The 23,093-nt window shown below is 42.3% G+C and overlaps 1 long non-coding RNA gene across 1 annotated transcript; it reads right to left on the minus strand.

Annotated features, from left to right (window-relative positions):
- Positions 1-8,462: 8,462 nt before the first annotated feature.
- LOC117046341 lies at positions 8,463-13,497 on the minus strand. The gene is made up of 4 exons (XR_004426567.1): positions 13,268-13,497; positions 12,247-12,406; positions 9,942-10,094; positions 8,463-8,541 (listed from the first exon to the last, which is right to left on the minus strand). It is a non-coding gene; the product is annotated as an uncharacterized LOC117046341 (long non-coding RNA).
- Positions 13,498-23,093: the final 9,596 nt, after the last annotated feature.

Genomic DNA, 23,093 nt, shown 5'->3' on the forward strand with positions numbered 1-23,093 from the left:
GTTCCGATCCCTGGAACATAAATCAGGGGCCTGGCCTCCAGGAAGCTAGGCACGCCTATATAGTCCATTGCACAGCAGAAGTGGCACGACAGAGGCTGGTATTAACAAGCATTTTATTAAGCAAACATCAGGACAAAGCGGGTTCTCCCTCATGGAGAGCACGTGTTGTGGTGGGGGCCAGCAAACTACCCCTTAGTTGCTGGGCGGGTTAGTCTGGATGGCCACTCCTGTGATTGGATCTGGGGTGTTGTTGGGGAGATTTATATGTTGCCATATAACATATAAAGAGCATGATCCTCCTCTTTGGCTGCATGCTTTGGATCACCCGCCCATTCCCTCCCTATTTTTAGGCCTCTGTATTGACCTTGCTATGCCTGTCATGGGGTCATCTGCTTTTGAGGCAGGGGCCGGTAGGAATTTTTCCATTTGGCTGATGGCTGGTGCCATCTGGTTTCGCCTACTGCGTAGCAAATAGTCACAACTTGTAAGGTTGGCGGTTAGGCATTGGTTCTTATTATGTTGGTTGGTGGAGGGGACTGTTGACTGCGTTTGCCCCTCCAAATTGATGATGGTGGGTGGGGAATTCCATTAAAGGAATCCAGGGGCTCGACATGCTTTTGTCCATATCCCCCAGTCAGGGGCCAGGGCCACGCAAGAGCCCCTGGGAGCCTGTGGGGAGAGGAGAGGGTCAGACCACCAGGCTCCCTTTCTCTACCTGGAAGGTTTTCCCCCTTTACTGACAAATGTCAGTTCTGCCCTATGAACCAATGCCTAAGCAACCACTCACATATCTTGTAATTTAATAAAGTTGTGGCCAAGATTATGCCAAAAACCAAAACCAAAATTATGTTTATGGTGTGAGTTTATTTGAGGGGTGGTTTGGGACCTCGACACGCAAAGAGATGAACACGTGCAATCTCTTTCATGTCCAAAAGCGAAAAGGAAATACTAACTACAAAATGGAAGTTCACAGAAGCACTGGGATATTACACAGACATGTGACATGCTACAGCCTAATGTCTGCTCTTAAAGTGGAATGGAATATCATGACACTTTCCCCCTCATCTGCCTCTGAGCTGCAACCTCCTTCAAACCCCTGTTGCAAATCTATACTGTCTTCCTCTTCCTCCTCCATGATAGGACAATACCTCAACCCAGTCTCCCTATCCAAGCTGCGAGGCATTGTCCTCTTGCTTTGGATAGTCTCCTCACATTGTGTATGTTTAACTTCACTCAGAACCAATTCTCCCTTAGTCAAATCCTATCCTACTACTCAAATCCAGCCCTATCTCCAAAACCAAACCCTATCTAACCCCCTCTCCCCAAAACTGCTCCTTTTATTCTCCGCCCGATAAAAGTGCTGTTCTTCCCCTTGCTTGTTGACTCTGTTGCCCATAACCAAGAGTCTCCAGCATTCTGGTGGCATTTCAGAGGGACTGCATCACCAGAGTCTTGTCTGGCTCTGCTGTCCATCACACAGAGTATCACAGCTTGTTCTCGCTTGTGCTGTACTGTCATCTTTGCTTGTTCTGGTTGTGGGTGGAGATTTCAGGCACAATATACATATATATTTGTGCTGTGCTAGCAATTCTTGTCTCTTCAAACCTGGAAGTCCTTTGGTAGAACTGAAAAACTTCCTATTTCCTAATTGTTATATATTTACATGGTCATATGTGCACATACTGAGCCCAGAGTTTTATTAAGCTTCACATAGCATTCTCTATATTTTTCATTTTCCATCTAGAGGAAAGGGGGAAATCTAGTTGATTTCAATAGGAATTGGAGTCAAACAAGTGCTGGCTTTATCTGAAAATTCCAGCTGTGGCTCAAGGGGCAATAAAGCCTTCTACTGACACTGATCTGGAAAACGATTAATCCTTCTTCCTCAAATTTCTTCCAACACGCTCTTGAGCAATATCAAGTCTGCATTTCAGCGTACCACTAAGTAACTGTGTGCATTTCAGAGGATTTACATAAACACACACAGACACACACAGAGAGAGAGAGAGAGAGAGAGAGAGAGAGAGATTAAAAGGCAAAATACTGAGATTTCAAACATAATGGTAATAACATCTTGGGTGTGGGGTGTTTTTCCTAGTCTGGTCATTAGTTTAAAATGATACTGTAGTGGTGTTATATAAATTGCATGCAATACATACATACATGAATGATCTTGAGTAGCCTTTCCTGGTGGGCTATAGCTCCCATCAGTTCCGGGCAGCATGGACAATGGTCATGAATGATAGGAGTTGTAGTCCAAAACACTGGGAGGGTACCAGGTTGGGGGAGACCTAGGGAGGTTGTGGACTCTCCTTCCTTGGAGGTTTTTAAGCAGGGGTTGGATGGCCATCTGTCATGGATGCTTTAACTGAGATTCCTGCATTGCAGGGGGGTTGGACTAGATGACCCTTGGGGTCCCCTTCCACCTCTACAATTCTATGATCATGAGTATATACCCTAGGAGAGAGAGAGAGATTTGTCACATTATTTTACACCTAATTCAAGGCAGCACTTCACTTTCTAAGGGAGTATTGACATAGATTTTATGCCTGACCAAATTTTATGCTCTCTAGATGGGCAGTAACCGGAGCAATCTCCCAGAAGATATTATCAATAGGACATTGTTATGGCTATTCTAGGTTGATCCCAATGCATTTTAAAGACACCAAATAACAAAATAAATAAAAATGATTACACTATGTTATCCAGTCTCTGCCGGGATTAATCCTCATCAAAAAAAAAAAAAAATAGCGCAAACAATAAGGTTCTGCAGTGTTTTTGGAAGATGCTCGGGTACCAACTTTAGCTAGTATCCAGAGGATGAGAGACCAAGAGTTCGGAAGCAGCTACTGAATATGCATTGTATATGTAATGTTGCAATTTTTGCATGAAATATATTACTTGTTTTCTTAATGCATTTCATATGACTCTGTGGGACCTGCTGTCTGCTCCATGTCCCCAGAACAATACTCCATCTTTCCTATCACTCCAAATGCTCTTTTCAGAGGCTTCGGTGCTGCGATTTCCTCCTCCAAGTTGCTTTGTGTTTAAGCAGCACAGCTGCCTTCAATGCTGCTAACAGTTTGAATTTCCCCCTTGCTTGGTTCCTCAGATTTCTACACTTGTTGTCTAGCTTGGCTTTTCTTTATTGCCTAAAGAGATAAAGGAACTGAGCTCACAAGTTTTAAGACGTGTTTTACCAGACTCGAGGAAACACAGAAGTGAATTCCTCCCTCCTAGCTGTAATGCACTCTGTGTCCAGTTGAAAGAAAAGGGATAATGGGTTTTTGCATAGAGTAAAATTACATCGCGCTACAGAAAATGCAGTTGCAGGTATTATCTACAGCATGCATGCCAAACAGCAAACTTAGTCTTGTTCGGAGTTTAAAGTTAAGTAAAAGCACTGCCAAACAATTTCAGCTATTTGGGCAGTAGAATAAATGGTCAAGCATCTCAGATATACACAGTAGTAAGAAGTGTGGGTTGGTTTATTTTTCTTCCTTTTTTTATAAGGAACATCAGCTTCAGGCAACAAAAGGCCAATATGAAGTCCACAATTTCACTTGTACGTAGCATATATGATAGCAAGAATCAATGGCACACAATGGAATAAGACAAAGCAAAAAATCTTTGTCAGAAGAGGAGAGAACTTCACAGGCACTCTTAGCAGAGAATTACAAAGCATAAAACTGCCTCTAGTCTTTTTTTTACCCCACAGTTACTCAAATAGCATTAACCTCCACAGTTAGCTTTTTTTCTGAAGTTATAATTACGTGGGAAAACCAAGTCCAGTATTTACTAGTCAAACTAATTACTGTCCAAAGGCAGATAATAAGGATCACCAAAATCATACAGGTTTCTGAAGCAGTTGGAGAAAATGCTTTTTAAAACCCTTAGGGCTGCTGGTTTTAATCCATGGTTTTGATGTGGCTTATGAAGGAAATGAACCAGGAAAAAAAACCAAAGAGAGTATATGTAATATTTGTAGCTTGCCTTTTCAGGAAAAACCCTCCCAAGGCGGCTTTCATAAAAAGGACAATGCATAATTCCAATAAATACAATCAAAACAACAGTTAAAATTGGTAAAGTTTTCAGTGCTGCTGTGGATTTGCTATGCTGATTTTATCTTCTTTTTCTACTACTATGCTGTGTTAACTGTTATTTTTTAATTTGTGTATTTGTGGTCTACAAATGCCATACATAAATATCTTAAGCAGTGGCGTAGCGTAGGTTGCTAGCACCCTGGGCTACACAGAGGGTGGGGGTGGGAGGGAGAGAAATGGACAAAGTACACATGCACATTCAACTGCCTAACTGTTGAATGTCACCTGTGTATGTCACCCAGGAGATCACAACTGCAATTGTCTGGAGATGATTTTCCTGGTTTGCACAGAGAAACTGTTTTCAATGGAGTCCAGCGATGGACGCACACAAGTGTGTTGAGTCAGCATTGGGTGTTGAAATTTTGCACCCCTGACAAATTTGCCCCTAGAGCAACCGCTCCATGCTACACTACTGATCTTAAGTGCCACCTGATTCCTTACATCCCTGCTCAATGAATGAGGTCTTTAGGGATGTCACTGTTCATGATCCCCAATTGTTTAGACAAATAGCTCCTACCCACCAAAAGCTACCGGTATGTGTTCAGTACTGTGGGCCCAATTCGGTGGAATTTCCTCACAGATGAGATCAAAGAGGCCCAACGCTTGTTGAATTTCAAATGCTTGGTGAAGACCATTTTATTTCGGCAGATATTTTTAAGTGCATTTTTCTGATTTTAATGCTACTTTTACTGTTTTTATCCCTGTGGCATCATTTTTGTAACCTTATTGTAGATAAGTTAATAACTAGGTGCAAAGTAGTATATAAATTGTTGAAATTTGCAATGCACAGGGTCGCTTCCAACTCCACAATTCTATTACTCTATTATTCTATGAAATAAATATGAATTTTGTTTATTCCCCTTCTAAATATCTAAGAGACTGGCCACCACCACATCTCATGACAGAAAATTCTATAAATCAATTACATCTTGTAGGCAGAAATACTTCATTTTGTTGGTTCTGTGGCCTGATTTCGGCCAGCAATCCCAGCAGTAAATTCCTGATTTCCCTTCCCTATTCTTGTGGTTAATGTCAGTGCCTCCCTTTCCGTACCTGAATCCTACTACTTTGCAGGCTGCAGAAAGCCCACTTGAAGTAAAGTATTAAATAAACATTATTGCACACTAACTTGCTAGTGCATACAATCCTTTAGATTGGACATGCCTCCAGGTTCCTGATATGTTAGAAAAAGAGATATGACCTTTAATTGATCTGTGTCTCTGTTTCACTACACAACCCCCAAATTTAAACAGAAGTATGCAGTGGTCAAACTGATGGCACCGAAAAGCTTTCTCTCTCCTCTAATTATCCCTGACATTTTAAGGAGTTAGAGACTAGAATTGCAAAGCACAGCTATGGATCAGACCTGCTTCCCCAAAACTGGAGTTCTTTTCAGCTTTTGACATAGCAAAGGAGCAGTAGAGAAGCTCAGCAGCACCCATAGTTCAAAGCGTTGCAAGCATCTGTATTCAGGTTCACTGCTAATTTGTAACCAAAGTGGTTTTTTGCTGACCTGACATTTACTTGAATTTTATATCAAGTCAATATTCATGCGGCCCATGAGCCACCTGTGCAATCTAGGTCATGAGTGAGTGAGTGAGTGAGTGAACGGAGGGCAGCAAAGAGTAACATTTTTTTCATGCTTCTTTTGCATGTAATGTGTTGTGTCTGGTGCCCAAGTGTTTGGAGTCTAGGACATTCTGGGATTTAGCCAACTAAGGGCCTTCTTCTGGAGATTTAGAACAGATGTGACAGCTCCGTCGGCATCATAGGAGTTGTAGGCCAAAAACATCTGGAGGGCCGAGGTTGAGGAAGCCTACAGTAGAGGCTCTTCCCACCCATTCACTTCCTGGTTCTGTCATCTGCTACCTCCTGCAGCTGATGTGAAACATAACTGGAGACCTGCTTGCCCTGTCAACTGAGGGCGAGAGGGCAGGTGAAAAGGTGAGAGCTGTTGTGTGTGCCTTCGCACCCACTGCACTGTGATATTTAAAGGTGTCCATTCAGTGTCTAGTGTGGGAAGTGAAACCCCTAACTTCTCTCACCAGAAACCAAGATGCACATGATTGGACTGAAGGGGAGGACTCTTGACCCATATGTCAGGAGCACAGTTACATCTATTAGTGCACCCGTGTTTCCGCTCCATGGTTCAGTGGTTCTTTTAAAGGACTTTTACCTGGCCTTCCTTGGGGCAAGGAGGAAATGAGGATATTTGGAAGCTTCCTCAGTGAATGGATACTTGGAAGAACTTAGGGCAGTGTTGGCCAAACCTGGGTCTCCAGCTGTTTTTGGACTACAATCCCCATCACTCCTGACCACTGGTCCTGCTAGCTAGGGATGATGGGAGTTGCAGACCAAAAACAGCTGGAGACCCAAGTCTCTGACTTAGGGCATTGGCAGAGGTGACCCTAGTTTGGCTGCTGATCACAGGTGGCCTTAGTTCCAACATTGTGTAGTAGCAGTGACCCTAGTTTGGATGCTAAGAAGAGGCATCCTTAGTTGTGGCATCATGAAGAGTGGGGATGCTGAGTAGACCAGACCCTAGTTTTGTGGTGATTCAGCCTTTCTCCTTCCATGTTGCCATGATTAATAAAAAGAGCACTGTTGTGGTAAGGTTTGGTACCATTCTGAGAATCAACACAATACACATGACCAGAGCCCATTAGTGAGAGTGAGGCAGCCACCTCAGATGTTAGCCAGCAGTGGTGTAGTGGTTAAGAGCGGTAGACTCATAATCTGGAGAACCGGGTTCGCGTCTCCGCTCCTCCACATGCAGCTGCTGGGTGACCTTGGGCTAGTCACACTTCTCTGAAGTCTCTCAGCCCCACTCACCTCACAGATTGTTTGTTGTGGGGGAGGAAGGGAAAGGAGAATGTTAGCCGCTTTGAGACTCCTTCGGGTAGTGATAAAGCGAGATATCAAATCCAAACTCTTCTTCTTCTTCTTCTTCCTCTTCCTCTTCCTCTTCTTCTTCACAACTCCCACCTCTAGAGGCAGAGAGGGATTGGCAGCAAAACTCTGAGGAACGCCTCCCCTTCTGCCGAATCAAGATGGAAGAAGCCTGCCAAATTTCCACCACTGGGAGGGATCAGGGGATAAAGGCGGAATTACGACAATAGGACCAATTCTGCTGCACTGGGTGCCGAGCTTACAGGGCACTGCAGTGCGTCATAAATATGACGTAGTGAATTGAGCAGAACAGAAGGCGAGAGGCAGGAGGCAGTGGCAGAGGAAGAGGAGTGCGGGGGGAACGCACCGCCCCCTGGCAGTGTGATCTCGGTGGGGTGCCATCACGGCTTCCCCCCTGCCCGTGCTAGGCACCATGCCCCCAGGACACCCGCCATGCCCCTGTGGGTGGCGCGCCACACCCCCAGGATGTGCACAAGCACCGCCCCTGCCTGCTCTCTGCCCCCCGGTGCCGGAGCATGAAGCTCCGCCACTGGCAAGAGGGGTGCCAAATTTTGGTCTCACACAGGATGCCACTGAAATTTGAAAGACCAAAGTCTGCAGAGGATCTGGAAAGGATATTCCCCCCCCTCTGTGTTGGGGCTTCATGGGAGCAGCAGCAGGGGATTTTGCCTCTGGGACCAAAATGCCTTGGGCCGCCCCTGCTCTTGATGATTTCTGTTTGTTTCTTTAGAATACTTACATTATACTTTATAGCCCAAGGAAGCTCTCATAACATCTCAGAAAAGAGTACTGAAATAAAATCACACTCAAACCTAGTACATGAACAGAAATGGCGTGGTGTCCAGTTGGAACCAGGATCACGCAGGCAGCATTTCCTGCCCCTGCTCTTCTTTTCCTCCGATTTCATCCCAGACACCTCCCACCTTAACCTTCTGAAGCGAGGCAATGTGGCCTAGCAGTTGGATCTTGCTCAGACTGCCATCTAATGAACACAGACTAAGTTCAGATTCTTATTTCAACTTCTTATTTCTAAGAGCCCCACACTTCTGAATATATCAGGGAGGTGTGGTGTGGTAAGCCTTCTATAAGAAGGCCTGGTGGATTTAAAGGTTCCGACCTTACATAGTCAGTTGAAATCCTATATAAAAGTAATACATTTCACAGTTTGTTCTGCTTGCTGAGTTTGTGGTACCTCCTCCTTCCCAGCAAGGCAGAGTGGGGGGTTTTTTGGGAGGGGGAGGGTCGGGGTGTTTAAAAATGTTGTTATGTATATATACACAACATTTCTTGGTTCAAGTGCAAAGAATAACATTCTAATCAGCTGGTTTCCTCTCACTTAAACCTAATTAGTTTGACATAAGCATCCTGAATAAGCAAGTATTGAGCACTTAGTAATCATTAGGAAAAAGACAAATCACACACAGAGCTTTGCAAACAAAAGATTAAGAGGGAGAACATTTATAATTTTTTACAGATGACACACTCGATGCAATGCACGTATGATCTCCCTCAGGAAGCCTCAGACAACCTGGAATAGAGTAAAAAAATAAAATAAAAGGAAGGCACTATTAAAAATTTCATTTTAATGAGCTTCTGATATATATTTTACTCTGTTTATAAACAAGTTTAATGGGGTGCCATGCTGTTAGCAATACTGATTAAATTTAGATAAGTTACCATCTCGTTGGAAGAAATTCTAAAGCAAGGAGGAAGAGGGTCCTTCACAAATATGCATTGCACACAACACATTAACATTTATATTATACTGGGTATACGTTTCACCAAAACGGTGTACTGTAGATTTCTTGGTTCTCCAATACGGCTTTCTTTTGTCATTCTAAAAATAACACGGAGAAATGATGAGAGCTTCTCTGCTTTTCCTTGCCACAAAATTAATGACCAGTGGGAAATGGGGAAAACAGAAGAAGCAGACTGGTTTCACTAGTCAGCTTTTTCTCCGGGGATGCCACCTTTCCACGAAGCTCATTGGCACTATGGCCTCTCTCTGCGCATAGGTGGCCTGGGCAGCTGTCAAAGGAACCAGACCATCATGGTGTCCCATAATCTTTGGTCACTCCCAGTTAGCGATGGCCAAATTTATCAGTTTCGCTCAGTTTCTCATTCTTCTAGTCGTAAATTCAGCTCTCCGCATTTCCAAATTTGTTTGTCCCCAAAAAGTATGTATGTATGTATGTATGTATGTATGCATGTATGTAAATAAGTCCTCATGCAGATTCATCAGTATAATGGCGTGAATTTTTCCTAATATACACATGCTTCTATGCCATTCTGCCTAATACATTTTTGCAAAACATGTTTTCCCTAATATTTGTATTTTCCCTATGCTTGTATGTTATTTTCACTAACATATGCATTTGGTGTGCATCTTTTTACCATGCTACAGGCATTTTGGATTCTTTTATTAAAGTTTTTCAACATATAATACAGTAAAAACCAAACTGGTCTATGTGTTTTGTGAGTCCCCCCAACAGCCAAGCTTAACACCTGACAGCAAAACCAGCCCTGTGGAAGTCCTTGTTCTGTCCCCCAACCTCTTCTTACTATTAGGCAACATGAAGTGGCATTTGGAAAACCCACCCACCCCATCTCTCCAGCTTGAAGAATTGTAAGTGGCTTCTTTTCCATCACTGCTAATAAGCTGATGACTAGCTCACTCTAGTCCACCATGTGTTTGCCTTTAAAGTGTCTTCATGACCTCTTACTGGTTTTGTGACAGCAGACTAAGATGGCTAACATAGGAACCTGTTACTCCCCAAAGGTTTTCATGAGAATCACGGAAGCCGTGGGAATGAAAACCATGCATAACCTCGCAGAATTAGTTTCCTAAAATAGTAGTCACATTCAGCATCAGCTTGAATATGATAATAAATTCAAGATCACTTTGCATTGTCATTGTCATGTGCATACTGTATAAAGTTTCTGTATCCACTTCTGGCATTGTAGAGCTACAATGGGGATTTTTTGGTGAGTCAAGTCTACGATGGTGTGCGATGGGTGTGTAGGCCTTCCGAGGTCTAGGATTGATTCACACTGTTGGTGTTATCTCCTTTGCAGCAAGAGCTGTTTGAAAATCAAGGTGGGAATTGTCATTTAGCTGTGCTTTTCTTTTTTTTAAAAAAAAACAACCAAAAATTACATCTCAAACATATTCCCCTAAGCTATTGAATTTTTAAAGATTGAAGATTTTCCCTTAATAGGAATATAAATTAGGATATTTCACTTAAAGGTCTCTCTGGAGCTTAAAAAAAAAACTCCACTAGAATGAGTATTATTCTAAGTGAAAACTTAAATTATGGTCCAAGTAACAGACTACAGTGGTGAAATGTCCCATGGATGGAATACATCTTTGACTGCTCATTATCATGTAGAATATTAGCTTGCTTCAAAGAAGAATACCAGCATTTTTCTCTCAAAGGCAAATGAGCCCCTCAACTTGCTACGGCTGCCGAGACATACATGAGCAAAACATATCAGTGCCGGGAAAGAAATCCCCACCATCATCACTGCATTAGCTGCAGCTTGTTAACCAATTAACGTTTTGTGAGTATGCCAAGAGCAGCATTTGTTTTCCAAATGCTTCCATCCATTTTGCCCCGGCTGTCAGTCTTCATCATGAATGCACCTGCTTTAAGCGAACAGAGCCAAATCAGCATTAATAGGCGTTTGTATAGAGGGCAGAGATCATATTTATTAAATCAGTGTTATCCACTTGTCCATCACCCGGTTGCCAATTTACCCCATGTTGATTGATTTCACGCTTCATAAAATTAGCCCCAAGGTGCCATTAGAGAATTTTTGTTGCTGTTGCCCCAGATAGTGTGCTTTAGATCTATCTGTCTGTCTATCTAAGCATGTCCTCTATGGCCTGAATGTTTCTGCCTAAGTGTGTGAACAAGAAACCAGTCCAAGCCTACAACAAAAAGTAAGGGCTTAGAGGAAGTCTTCCAGCCGGAAGCTGGCCTTCTGGGTCATAGCTGTTTCTCTTAAAAGGCCATGTGACAGATATTTGGTTCATAATGCATACATGACACCTCTGACCTCAGAGACAACTCTGACATGAGAGAGAGAGAAAGAAACCTAATGTTGGAGCCTCCCTCTCCGATGATGATGCCCTGACCCATTGGAGTCAAACTACCAGCTCCAAAACTGGTAGGGTCCAAAAGGGAGTATTGTCTTGGTTCAAAGCTCTCCTGGTCCCCAACTGGGGGCAAATTTAGACATGCTTATCAATAAATCTAAACCTCTCCCTCTCATTATTTTGAATGGAAGGGAAAATGAACAGCAAATTAAAAACTAAAGGCTGGAAATGGACAGAGGAACACAAAGCAAATCCTGTCCCCTCACTTGGACGCCCTTGGCAGCATCTGGAAAGATGAACCCTAAAATTTAATTACTGTCTGAAAAATGCAGCTATATTAAAATTTATACAATATGCAATTTGTTTAAATCTAATCACATTGTTAGTCAGTTTGAAGGCATATATTAACAAATAGACATTATGCTGTTGATGCTTTGGTGGTGAAAGATCATGGGCAGTTTAAAAATCACTGTCCTGCTGTTGCTAGTCCGCTAGAAGTGCCATTTTTAAATAATAATAATAATAATAATACCCTATATAATAGCCATCTTGATTCCACTGTGTTGATGAGAACAATGGCAATTGTGATCAATATTACTGAAGAAGTAGTTTGGTACTAGAATCATTAATGAAGTCCTGGCAATTTATTTTAATGCTGCAAAGGAAAGCTCTTCCATGTGGTCTGGTGGCAGCTGCTTTCACCTAGGCACACTTTCCCAAGAAAACAGGGTTCCTGCATGTGTAATTAGAACTCGGCCCTTTGTTGTTAGCAATAGCCACACCAAAGCATGAGATGTGCGCAGAAAACTATGGCACAAGCTAACACTCGTTTGCAGAAGCTGGGATGTACTGTTACCTTGTCTTCCAACCTGCAGCTGGTCAGTTGAATAGTTTTGCAGCTTGTTGTATAAATAGAATGTTTGTTCTACATAATGGATTTCGGTGTGATATGGTAAATATCGACTCCCGGGTGGGCTGAAATGCATAATTCATTGTGCAGCACATTCCGACCACTCTGCCTCTTGCATGATTAACATGGGAGGAATACATTTCACTTTTTCCAGGGACGTAGGGACTAGCATAGAAAGTTACGGAGATGAATGCCTAATGCTCAGATGTGCTGCAGAAAATTACCCGGCTCCGTTGCAGGATATCTTCGGCACCCAGCCACCTCTGTCACTTCCAAACATTATCATTAAGGGCAATGCAGTGATTTTAAGTTTTCGGAGATTGAATGTGCCTCGGTCAGGCCACCCCAAAACGGTTATCTTGGCCACATTGCACATATTGCTCTCTGTGGTATACATGAATAAGTCAAGGTAATACGTTATGGTTTGCATTTAATAAGAAAAAGAGCCATATAATTTATTAAATAATAGTGGGGAACGTAGATTTTCAATAAAAGGGAACTTTTCAAATGCGTTGGCTATTCCATTGGCTTGGTGGGGGGAGGATTCACTCAAACAATAAGGTGGTCTATGATGGAAAGGCAGTGTGTTTCTAAGACAGTCACTGCCTGGTTGATTTTACATTACCAACTTATATTGGTTTAATGCCAATTTAACTTCCCATAATCTTTATTGCTTTAGGCTCCCTTGTATCCCAGGAGTTCCTTCAGTCCTCCAACTGCTCCTGGGTGAGGTTTTCAGCCCAGCCAAACTGACAACTTTCTCCTTCCTCACAGAAATTGGACTGCAAAGCTCTTTCCCTCAGCAACCAAACATTCTGCGTCATTATTCTAGTTCAACCAATAAGTGCCAGAGCCTTTGCCCCCATGAGCACAATTCAATCTCATCTCAGCTCCATATAACTTTAAGCCCAATTTATTAAAAGAAAAAAATATTGCAGAAGACTCAATCAATGCATAGAGGTGTGTTGGGGGGGGAGTGTTAGCTGGTGCAATTCTGACCCTCCCTTGCATGCACTGAATTGTAATCTGCATAGGGATTATATGAAACAATATAGCTTTTCAGCAGACAGATTTCATGAAACTCTAAGTTGCGTCATTTAGAAAGAGCCATTTATCTCTAACTTATGCTCAGCAGAGAAAGGCAGACACTGAGCGCTTCAAACTTCAGGATTTGAAAACAGCATTGATCCTCGTTTATCTGTGTGAGGTCTACATCAAAAGCCCAACATAGTCTTGACTTTGTACCTTTTGAAATATTTGATGTGTGTCATAATTAATCAAGCTCTTGCTTAACATCCTATAGATTTCTTCAGAATTGTCCCTGTTCTTGTTTGCTGAGGATCCTAATTCACAAAGTCAGAGTCTCTCCCTGCTGCCAAGTTGCACTAGTTGAGGGGAAACTGTCAGGTCCTTGTGATTACTGGATAGTTCAAGAGAGGCCCAAATAGACTAGCTGTAATTACTTGCTCCTCGAGCTTCTGTAAACGAGAGAACAGATGGTGTCAAGCAATTGCTAACATTTCCAGTACAAATAATTTCCTTTTCGCAGGAAACACCAAAAGAATTACCAGTGTTCATTCTCTCTTCTCTCCTCTCTCTCTCTCTCTCTCTCCAACCACTAGCCCATTATGAGGGTTGGTGTTGTAGGGAAATAACTAGGAATACCAGTTAATCCTGAAGTCCCATATATGTGGGTAAATGCAACAGAATAATGGCTGCCTCACTCCCTAGTAAAAAAAAAAAAAAAAAAAACATAGACAAACCTCAGCAGAGTTTAAAACAGAAATATAAGCAGTGTTTACAAAGCACGGGAAATATAGGTTGTTAGACCCTTAAATGCCCCAGTATTAAGCGCTTACAATTGTGCTCTCCCAATAGACCACAACCTTAAGTAAGTTTAAATGCTTTACTTACAAGAATAGCCTAAGTAGTCTCACTCATGCATCATTCAATGCCACATCAGAAAAAACACAGGTAAGTTATGTTGGGTTACAAAATGCAGAAGTTAGTCTCAGACACAAGGTCTGAGTCCCGAGCCCCAGCTTTAGATGTCTGCTCAGTTACATGGTTCAATGAGAAGAGAGAAAGGAACAGGTAACAACTCTTATTTCTTCCCTCCCCCCCCCCAGAGGTGAGGGATCATGACTAATGTGAGTCTTCTCTAGCAATTTAGAACTCTGTGATCCTTAACCCCTTTCTCACTGCCAATTATGCAAAGTTATGTTGGGCTGCATACATCTCCCACAGGGGTGGGGGGGTGGGGGGGAGAGAGAGAGAGCTGTTATATTGTGTGTACAGTACTATGTGGCTTGGTGTTTTTGCAACCTATGATGCATTGAATTGCGGGGAGAGTAGTTTTTGTGAGTGGAGTATATGTTTTTATCTTTTTAAAGAGTTTTGTTCTGTCATATTATTTCCTATAGACATGTTTAATCACATCTCTGAGATGTGATTGCTCACCTGATTGCTATGATAGTGACTTTCCCCTTCATGGTGCTTTGTTTTGTGTGTGTGTGTGTGTTTCTATGCCTTGGCCCCAACCCCAAACGCCATGTGGAAAACTGTTTTTGAAACTGAGAGGAGCTTCAGAAGCTATGGGAAGGATGAGCTTTTTGAAGGAAAGCAAGTTTTCAAAAGATCAGAACTAAACCGGGCAGATGCCTCTTGCATGAGCCTAACTGGCTCTCTGACCCATTTTACTTATGGTATTTGGAATATAGGAAGCTGCCTTACACCAAGTCAGTCCATTGGTCCATCTAGCTCAGTAATGTTGGCACTGACTGGCAGCAGCTCACCAGGAGGTCCTTCCCAGCCCTACCGACAGACACTAGAAACTGAAACCTTTTGGATGCATACCATGTGCTCTCTAGTGCTCAGCTGTAGCCCTTTGGAACTGACCTGTTTTCCTCTTAGTCCAAGACTGGGTTTAAGTCAAGTTTATCTGCTACTTTACTGGGTATTTGCTTCTCTTCCATATTCTCTTTTTTGCTTTTTCACTCATGTAATGGCAGCATAACAAAAAGCCATCTTGGTAAATGAAAGAAATGACATTCAGCAATGCAGTTTAAGGCCTCAATAAGTCAGATGTTAAACACCTAAGGGGTATCATCTCCTTTTAATGTGAGCACGGTTCCCATTAACATTAATGGGGGTTATTCTGGAGCTTCAAAAGGAAATGGTGCACCTAAAATTGCAAATGATCCCTTACAAACTCCATTGATAAATTATTAATACATATCATTAAAGCCAAGCCACGCCTCCACAGGCCGCAGCAAAATCAGCCTCAGCGTTCCTTCTTTAAAACAAGAGGGAAGCTATGGTCTAGCAAGCAAAATGAATTTTATGTAAATATTGATTGGTTAATGAATTAAATTTCTATCCTGGCCTTCTTTCCCAAAAGAGCCCAGGTTGGCAAACAAGCAAAACCATACTTAAAAAAATAAAAATAAAAAATAAAAAACCATGGAAAACAGAAAACATTTGAAAATGCTTACCTGAGCTCCGATGGGCTTAACTTTTGATTCTAGGAATACATATTTAGAAGTAACTCTCACTGATTTAACAGGGCGTTCCAAGCTCCCAGGTTCGAGAGGCAGAGAGGTGGCCTACTCTATAGGGATTGCACTCCCCTGGAACAGAGCAGGTGTATGGCTTGGGGCTCCTAGATCCAACATTGTCACAAGAGGTTTGGGTAGTTTCGGTGGCTACGACTTCCTATTTTCAGCTTTGGCCAGTTCAGCAGCTACAACCCAATTTGGGCACAGATGACTTGGCCACCGTGCTCCGTGCTCTGGAGTCCTCCAGATTAGGCTATCACAACATGCTGTAGCACGTGATGCTGCTCTTGGAAACCACTTGGAAGCCGCAGCTGGTGCAGAACGCAGCAGCCAAGTTGTCGGTGGAGATGGCTGTGAGAATGAACCATTTGCTCATGGTTAAATAAGCATTTGATAGGTTCCCTATGTTTCATTCCTTCATGGATTACTGCCTTGTCATGGCAAAGGGGCTTGAGTAACTCAAAGAAGCTATGAGCTATGCCGTGCAAGGCCACCCAAGACAGACAGGTCATAGTGGAGAGTTTTGACTAAATGTGATCCACCTGGAGCAGGAACCGGCAAGCCACTCCAGTATCCCTGCCAAGAAAACTCCATGGACAAAAACAGGCATATAAAAATTACGACGCTGGAAGATGAGCCCCTCAGGTCGGAAGGCATCCAACATGTAGCTACTAACATGAGTTTGACCAAACTGCAGGAGGCAGTGGAAGACAGGAGTGTCTGGCATGCTCTGGTCCATGAGGTCACGAAGAGTCAGACACGACTAAACAACTAAACAACAACGTTTCACATCTAACTGATTTTCAGGATGCCTAACCATCAATATTTGTCGAAATTGCAACTTCTCTTCAGCAGGCACCCATAGCCAGTGGCATAGTGCGGGGGGTGGACACAGGGGCAGTCATGCCAGGCGCAAAATGGTTAGGGGTGCAAAATTTCAACACCTGGTGCTGCTTCAATACAGCTGCCAGCTTCCTTCACTGGGCTCTGTTGAAAACGTCTTCTCCATGAGAACCAAGAAGTAACTTCTCCAGACAACAGAACGATTCTTTTTTATCTCTACAGCTGCGATCTCCTGGGTGACATGGACGCCATTAGGCAGTACTCCATCCATTTCCCTCCTTCCTATCCTCCTTCCACACGGCCCTAGGCACCGACAACCCACGCTACGCCACTGCCCATAGCAACTTATCATGTCCTTCACCAACAGTAAATTTTCCTCACAGGAGAGTTGCTCCAGCCTCTTGTTCATTTTGAATGCCTTCTTCTGAACCTTTTCCAGCTCTATGATATTCTTTTTGAGGTGTAGTGACCAAAACGGTACACAGTATTCCAAGTGTGGCTGCACGATAGATTCATATAAAAGTATGATATTGGCAGATTTATTTTTGAAGTTTTCCCCCTGCACATGAGAGGTAGAGAGATACACTCGTCCCAAACCCTATTTATCAATACTGTTATGTCACCAATTGGAATCTTTGCCTCATTGACACTTCAGTGCTGTATGGGGGAGGAGTGTTAAAAAAATAAACCTCAACTTTTAAGTATTTTTTAATGAGTCTAAATTAACTAGAATGCAGCACATTCCCTTTCTCATTGCTTTCCAAGGCTAGGAACCCCATTTGAGCTTAGAGACAATTTTTTAATTATTGTGCAGATTAAGTTTAATAAACAACCAACAACGACATGTTTAAAACCCATGATACTAAAAATATGTTATCCCCCTAATAGAAGACTATTAATTAGGAAATGTTGACCTAATGAGCTGTGTTCATTTGGTGGATGATAAACGTTGCTTTTAATCAGAGCTTTTACAAGCTGGCAATTGTTAACTTCAGGTTGTTAATTATTCACACTTTTAAATGTTAAGGTGGATAGAATATGTCATGAATGCTCTCTTTTTAATAAAAAGTGACACTGGGTTTTATGAGCTTGGAATCGCACTTACTAATTTACAGTCATTTTGCACTTCTGTGCCAGTCGTTTATAATTAACTCTCTCTTTAAAAATAATAAATGACCTCTGGCTCGCTATTGTCTGTCATAATTAGCATACTGTCTTTTAAAGAGGAAAGTCTGTTTTCTCTTCATTAACAGTAATACTACCTAGGCAGACAATCAGTAAGTCCATGATCTGGAAACCGCGATGGACGCCAAATTACCCTCTCTACCAGGACAAAATCAATTAACACCACAAGGGATGTCATTATTGTCACATTATGTCACCTGATATCCTCCAGGGTAAATAAATGATTTGTGGAATTTTTAATGAAACAAAAACACACGAGAACTTTGGCTGAATTATGCATTCTTTAGTGTGCTATGATATGCCAGAGATTCTGAAGGCTGGAGAACTCTGCCCTCTTGCTATTGTGGATATCTTGACAATCCCACTTGTCCAGTCTATGCCACCCTGGAGCAGTAGAGGCTCCACCATTAGGGCAAGTGGGGTGCTGCCCCCACCACCCTCAGCTAGCCCTCACCTGCCTGCCTTCTTGCTTGTAACCGCTCTTTGAGGGGGGGGTTACTGCCTGTCAGCTTATTTCCCCTCCATCTTGCTGTTGTAGAACTCAGCAGAGAGGAGACTGGGGGAGACGGGGACGTTGGCTTGTTCGTCCTTGGCCCTGGCTTGGCTCCACCAGTCCTGGGCTTTGGCCCCACCTCCCAGGTTGGCCTCCCTCCCATGTCCAATGGGCACCAACCACCTGTGCAATGAAGACTGCACGCATTCCCTTGCCTCCAGAAATCCCCTCCCCTTAAATTAGCATTTCTGCAAGTGAGTTAAAACAGTTTTCCTTGGTATAACTTAAATGATTGGAGAGCCACAATCAGTGTAGACTATACTGATTTTGATGGACCAATGGTCCAGGTTGGATTTAGGCAGCTTCCTATGTTCCTCTACTACATGACTATTACTTACTTACTATTTGCCGCCCATCTGACTGGGTTACCCCAGTCACTATGCTTAACCCTACAGGTTAATTGGGTGCACCTGAACACAAAATGGTGTGAAGTACATTCACTATCGCAGTTTTCCTTTCTTTACCCATGTTCTGGTCCAAATTCCAGCACATTGTCACATGAACTGTTTTCATTTCAATTAGTTTTCAAAAAAGATATTAAGCCTGAATACTGAGAAGAAACACTCCTTCTTCTTAAGGGATATATTTAAAGAAGAAAGGACACCATCTTCTTTCGTAGGGGACATCTTCAATATCCAATCATGTCTTGATGTGTGAGGCAGGACCACAGCAAATCTGTCATGGGGTTGACCTCCCATTTTGAATCCCAGTGGCTAAATACCAGGAGAAATATGTCCCAAATTTCATACATAATGTGTGACATTAATCAGGGGAAGGCATATCATTAATTTTATTTGATCCCATTGCCTCCTCTCCCCCCCCCCCATCCCCCTGCATTCGCTTAATCAGTGTGGCTTAGTGGTTGTAATACAATTTATTTTTAAACAACTACAGGACATTTTGCGGGGGGGGGGAGGTTGTTGGTTATATATTTTTGTTTCCCAGCTGCATTTAATAACATTCACATCTCTTTTAAAGAAAAGTATACACAACTTCTATATTTTTGGCCTACATCAGGGGGTATTTAATTAAGTCTATTCTGTCTAACATGATCTGATGTCATTGTACAAGGATATGTTCTTTGTTAGCAGCACTCTTAGTTTCAGACTCCTCTGTGTATTTGAAACCATGGTAACAGAACAGTAAGCTAAAGCCAATGAGATAATGAGATATTCTCATTGTAATTGTGTTTCATGAGGGCACACAATCCCATGGGTGGTATCTGACTGCCTTACAACTGCTAACAGAATTTAAGAAACAGGCATATATTAACATGGTACAATTTTTCACAACAGTAAACACTTCTGACATGGCATATTTTTTTTTTTTTAGTTGTTTCCAGCATGTTCAAGTCCATAATATGCCTTTATGTTGCGGGAAGCCGTTCTATTAATGAATATCAATATTTTAAAATCCTCAGAACTTCAAGGAACTTAAGGTCTGCAATGCATTAATGAGACTGAGAGATGCTGTTTTGCATTATAATTATGGTCTGGGTTCTAGCTGGTGCCCAGCAGAAGCTGTGGAGGCAAAAAGCCGGGGAGGAGGGTAAATGAATTTAAACCACCACAACTCTTGAACATGAGAAAATGCTTAAGTCAGAATTCAGATTTACAAAGAAAGAGCTCAAGCAGCTCCTTGTATCTTTATCCCACGGTTTTGTGTTCTAATTATAAATTTTGACAAGGCTTTTAATTGTACAACTTTTGGGAAACTGGTCATAAATAAGGCATGTGATTGTTACATGGTTTCCCCACTGTCTGTTCAGAAAAATGAAAAGGGGGAAAAAAGAACGATGGGATTAGGTTTGAAATATTTGAAGTTTATCAACCATCCCCTGTCCACCCCCCACCCCTTTTGAAGTAAAGAAAGAAGGTTGCCACATTTTATTCCCAAGTGTGGCTAAAGACACTTTAATCCTGCTTATGCTACTGGCCCTGTATGACTTTTTTGTCCTTTAATCAATAATTTAAAATTATTTTAAATATATATTCAGAGATGATAAGAAAACAGCGGGATGAATTAAGCAGGGCTCCGGCTAATATTCTCCAACAAAGGGGTTGGATTGTAATGTCACCGGAGCCACTCACGGTCCCATGTTTGTCCTTACAGAAGTAAAAGAGGCTTAAGACCCTGAATTACAAGTACTCTGAAATATTTATGTGAATGTTACTAGCGAGTCTAACGTGAACTATAAGCCTTTTGTGCGAAGAGGCTCCTTTTCCTCTTCTAATTTTTGCACTACAAGAATCCGAAAGAAGTCCATGCAAAAGTTGGTGCCTAAAATGTATTTAATGGCAGATGGAAAACTAACTTACCTCTTGGCCCATGTGGTTTTACATAAGAGGGACCCCGACTTTGGGTTGGCTGTCTTTGTCCTACACCGGGAATGAAGATTTGACACATGGATACGGTTAAAGGTTGTGTCTGTTGACGTATAACAAGGGAAATCTCTGTCAAACCAAAGTGTGAGCAGACATAACCTAGGCTAGCTGGCAGAAGATCCCATGCCTCTTGTAGAGGGCAAAACTGTCCCAAAGAAACTCCCTTACAGAAGCTATGATGATGGATGGTGAAACCATCTTTCCACAAAGGGAAGTTGTAGGTGTATGACCTACAGCTACCCCTGCTGTTCGGTGAGTGGCATGCGCCAGTTCCCAAGAGCACCACACCAAGCAGCAATTCAATTGACAACAGGGTGTGTGTGTGTGTGTGTGTGTGGAGTGCCTTCAACCCAGCATACCACATGGTACTGGCCCTTGTCTAAACCTGCCTGCAATACCAAATAAACCAATCGGCCAAATTTAGCTCTATCTCACCATCAACTTCAGAACAAAATAGGTGAAAAAGAGGAACTCCAAATTCAGGGTGATTCCACCCCCCAAAAAAAACCCTACTCAGTTCCATTCAGCAGCTGTCTAAACCCATTCTGCACCAGCTCCAATACCAGTGTCTCCTCCTGAATGGAACAACAACTTCAATGCAATTTTCAGGATGATACCGGTGGGAGGGGGAAGGGTTAAAGCCCCCCTCTTTGCACTCCATGAACCGGACCCTGATCAGTCCCCTGCCCCATAGCTCCTATTTAACTCTCAAAACCCATATATGTTAAATGCAATTATGCTTTTCATGTGCCTTCTCCTTCGGCCCCCCACTTCCAACTTTATCCTCCCTTATGGCCCTGTCACACTCCCATGCTGTGAGCTTCATCATTCCAGCTACTTCCCTTCATCTGCAAAGTCCATCTTCCTGAAAACACAATAATAATTTAGGGGATTTCCACCAATACGAAAACCAATTCCTCATTTCAATGACGCTTCAGCAGAAGTGCTTAGAAAATTACATGTTAGATTAATAAGGAGACAGAATCACATTTTGTTTATTATCCTGCCTGTTATAACTGTGTTCAGAAATAATTATTAAGCTTAGCATTCATTAACTGGATTGTTCCCAAAGAATGATTAATCAGTTAGTTTAATTTACTTAACTGAGAGCAAAAGGCTTTCTGAATACTCAATGCAGAACCTTTCCCCCCCAACCTTGTAGCTTCATAGTGTGGATGTAGGAGGGCCTTACAAATTGTGAAATTTTCTTTGGTGCAATTGCTGCCGCTGCTATTTATTTTGTGTATTTATTTTAAGTATTTATATACCACTTTTCATCAGAAAAGATCACTAAGTGGTTTACAAAGAAAAAGCCAAAAATCATACGTGAAACAATAAAATTGAATGCATCATAGAAAACATCAAAACCTATAAAGAATACAGTACAGAAAACATCAAACTCTATTTCATAGAACACTCACTCAATGCACTTACAATCAGTAGCCATGTCCACTAACACATCTGAGCTCGTGTGGTGTAGTGGTTAGAGTGTTGGACTAAGACCTTGGGAGTCCAGAGTTCAAGTCCCAATTGACCGTGAAGCTCACTGGGTCACTTTGGGCCAGTCTCAGTCTCTCAGCCTAACCTATTTAACAGGGTTGTTGCAAAGATAAAATGGAGGGCTACCACTTTTGAGCTCCTTGGAGGAAAGTTGGGATATAAATGTAATAATATTAATCTCTCAGTATATCTATGTCCATATATATACAGTGGTACCTTGACTTATGAATTTTTCGACTTACGAATGAAAAAAGTGCCCGCATGCCTACGAATTTTTCGACATCCGAAGGACATCCGTTGGCGGTTTTAGATGGGGTTTACTCGACTTACGAATTTTAGATGCGGTTTACTCGACTTACGAATTTTTCCAAATTTTTTGTTTTCAATGCAATCCTATGGGGAAATCGCTTTTTTCAACTTACGAATTTTTCGACCTACGAATGTGCATTCGGAACGGATTAAATTCGTAAGTCGAGATACCACTGTGTATATGGGGAAACATACTTTTCAGAGAAAACATACATTTAAATGCATAATAATCTACATGTTTATATTTAAATGCAAATGTTGTTGTTATTTTTAATTGCAGGTTAACGTCAACTTGGAAAAATGCAATTATGGGTTTAAAAAAGACACAAAATGGAAAGAGAGAGATTTGTCTGTCCATAATGCTGCAACCTTTGGCTGAATGTGCCAAAGGAGCCTTAGCTGGCCAGTGTCTTGGGCAGCCCAAGTTCCTTTGGAGCAGGACAAATGTTTTCTGACACGGTAAAGAATGCTGGATTTAGATGCACACTAAACACTGCATGCTATATTGCTGCCTTAGACCTCCAGACAGTGGGGCCCTGAAGCTTGAACTGTTATATGGGGTCCCTATTCTCAGCCAGCAACGAGGTCTGAGTAACCACTGTTATTTTCTTCAGTGGGGTTGTTCCACAAAGCGGGTTCTCCTTCATGGAGGGCACGTGTTGCGGTGGGGGCCAGCAAGTCACCCCTCTGTTGCTGGGCGGGCTCTGGGTGTCGTTGGGGAGATTTCCATGTTGCAATTG

This window comes from Lacerta agilis, chromosome 5 (assembly GCF_009819535.1).
Source record: "Lacerta agilis isolate rLacAgi1 chromosome 5, rLacAgi1.pri, whole genome shotgun sequence".
Taxonomy (NCBI): domain Eukaryota; kingdom Metazoa; phylum Chordata; class Lepidosauria; order Squamata; family Lacertidae; genus Lacerta; species Lacerta agilis.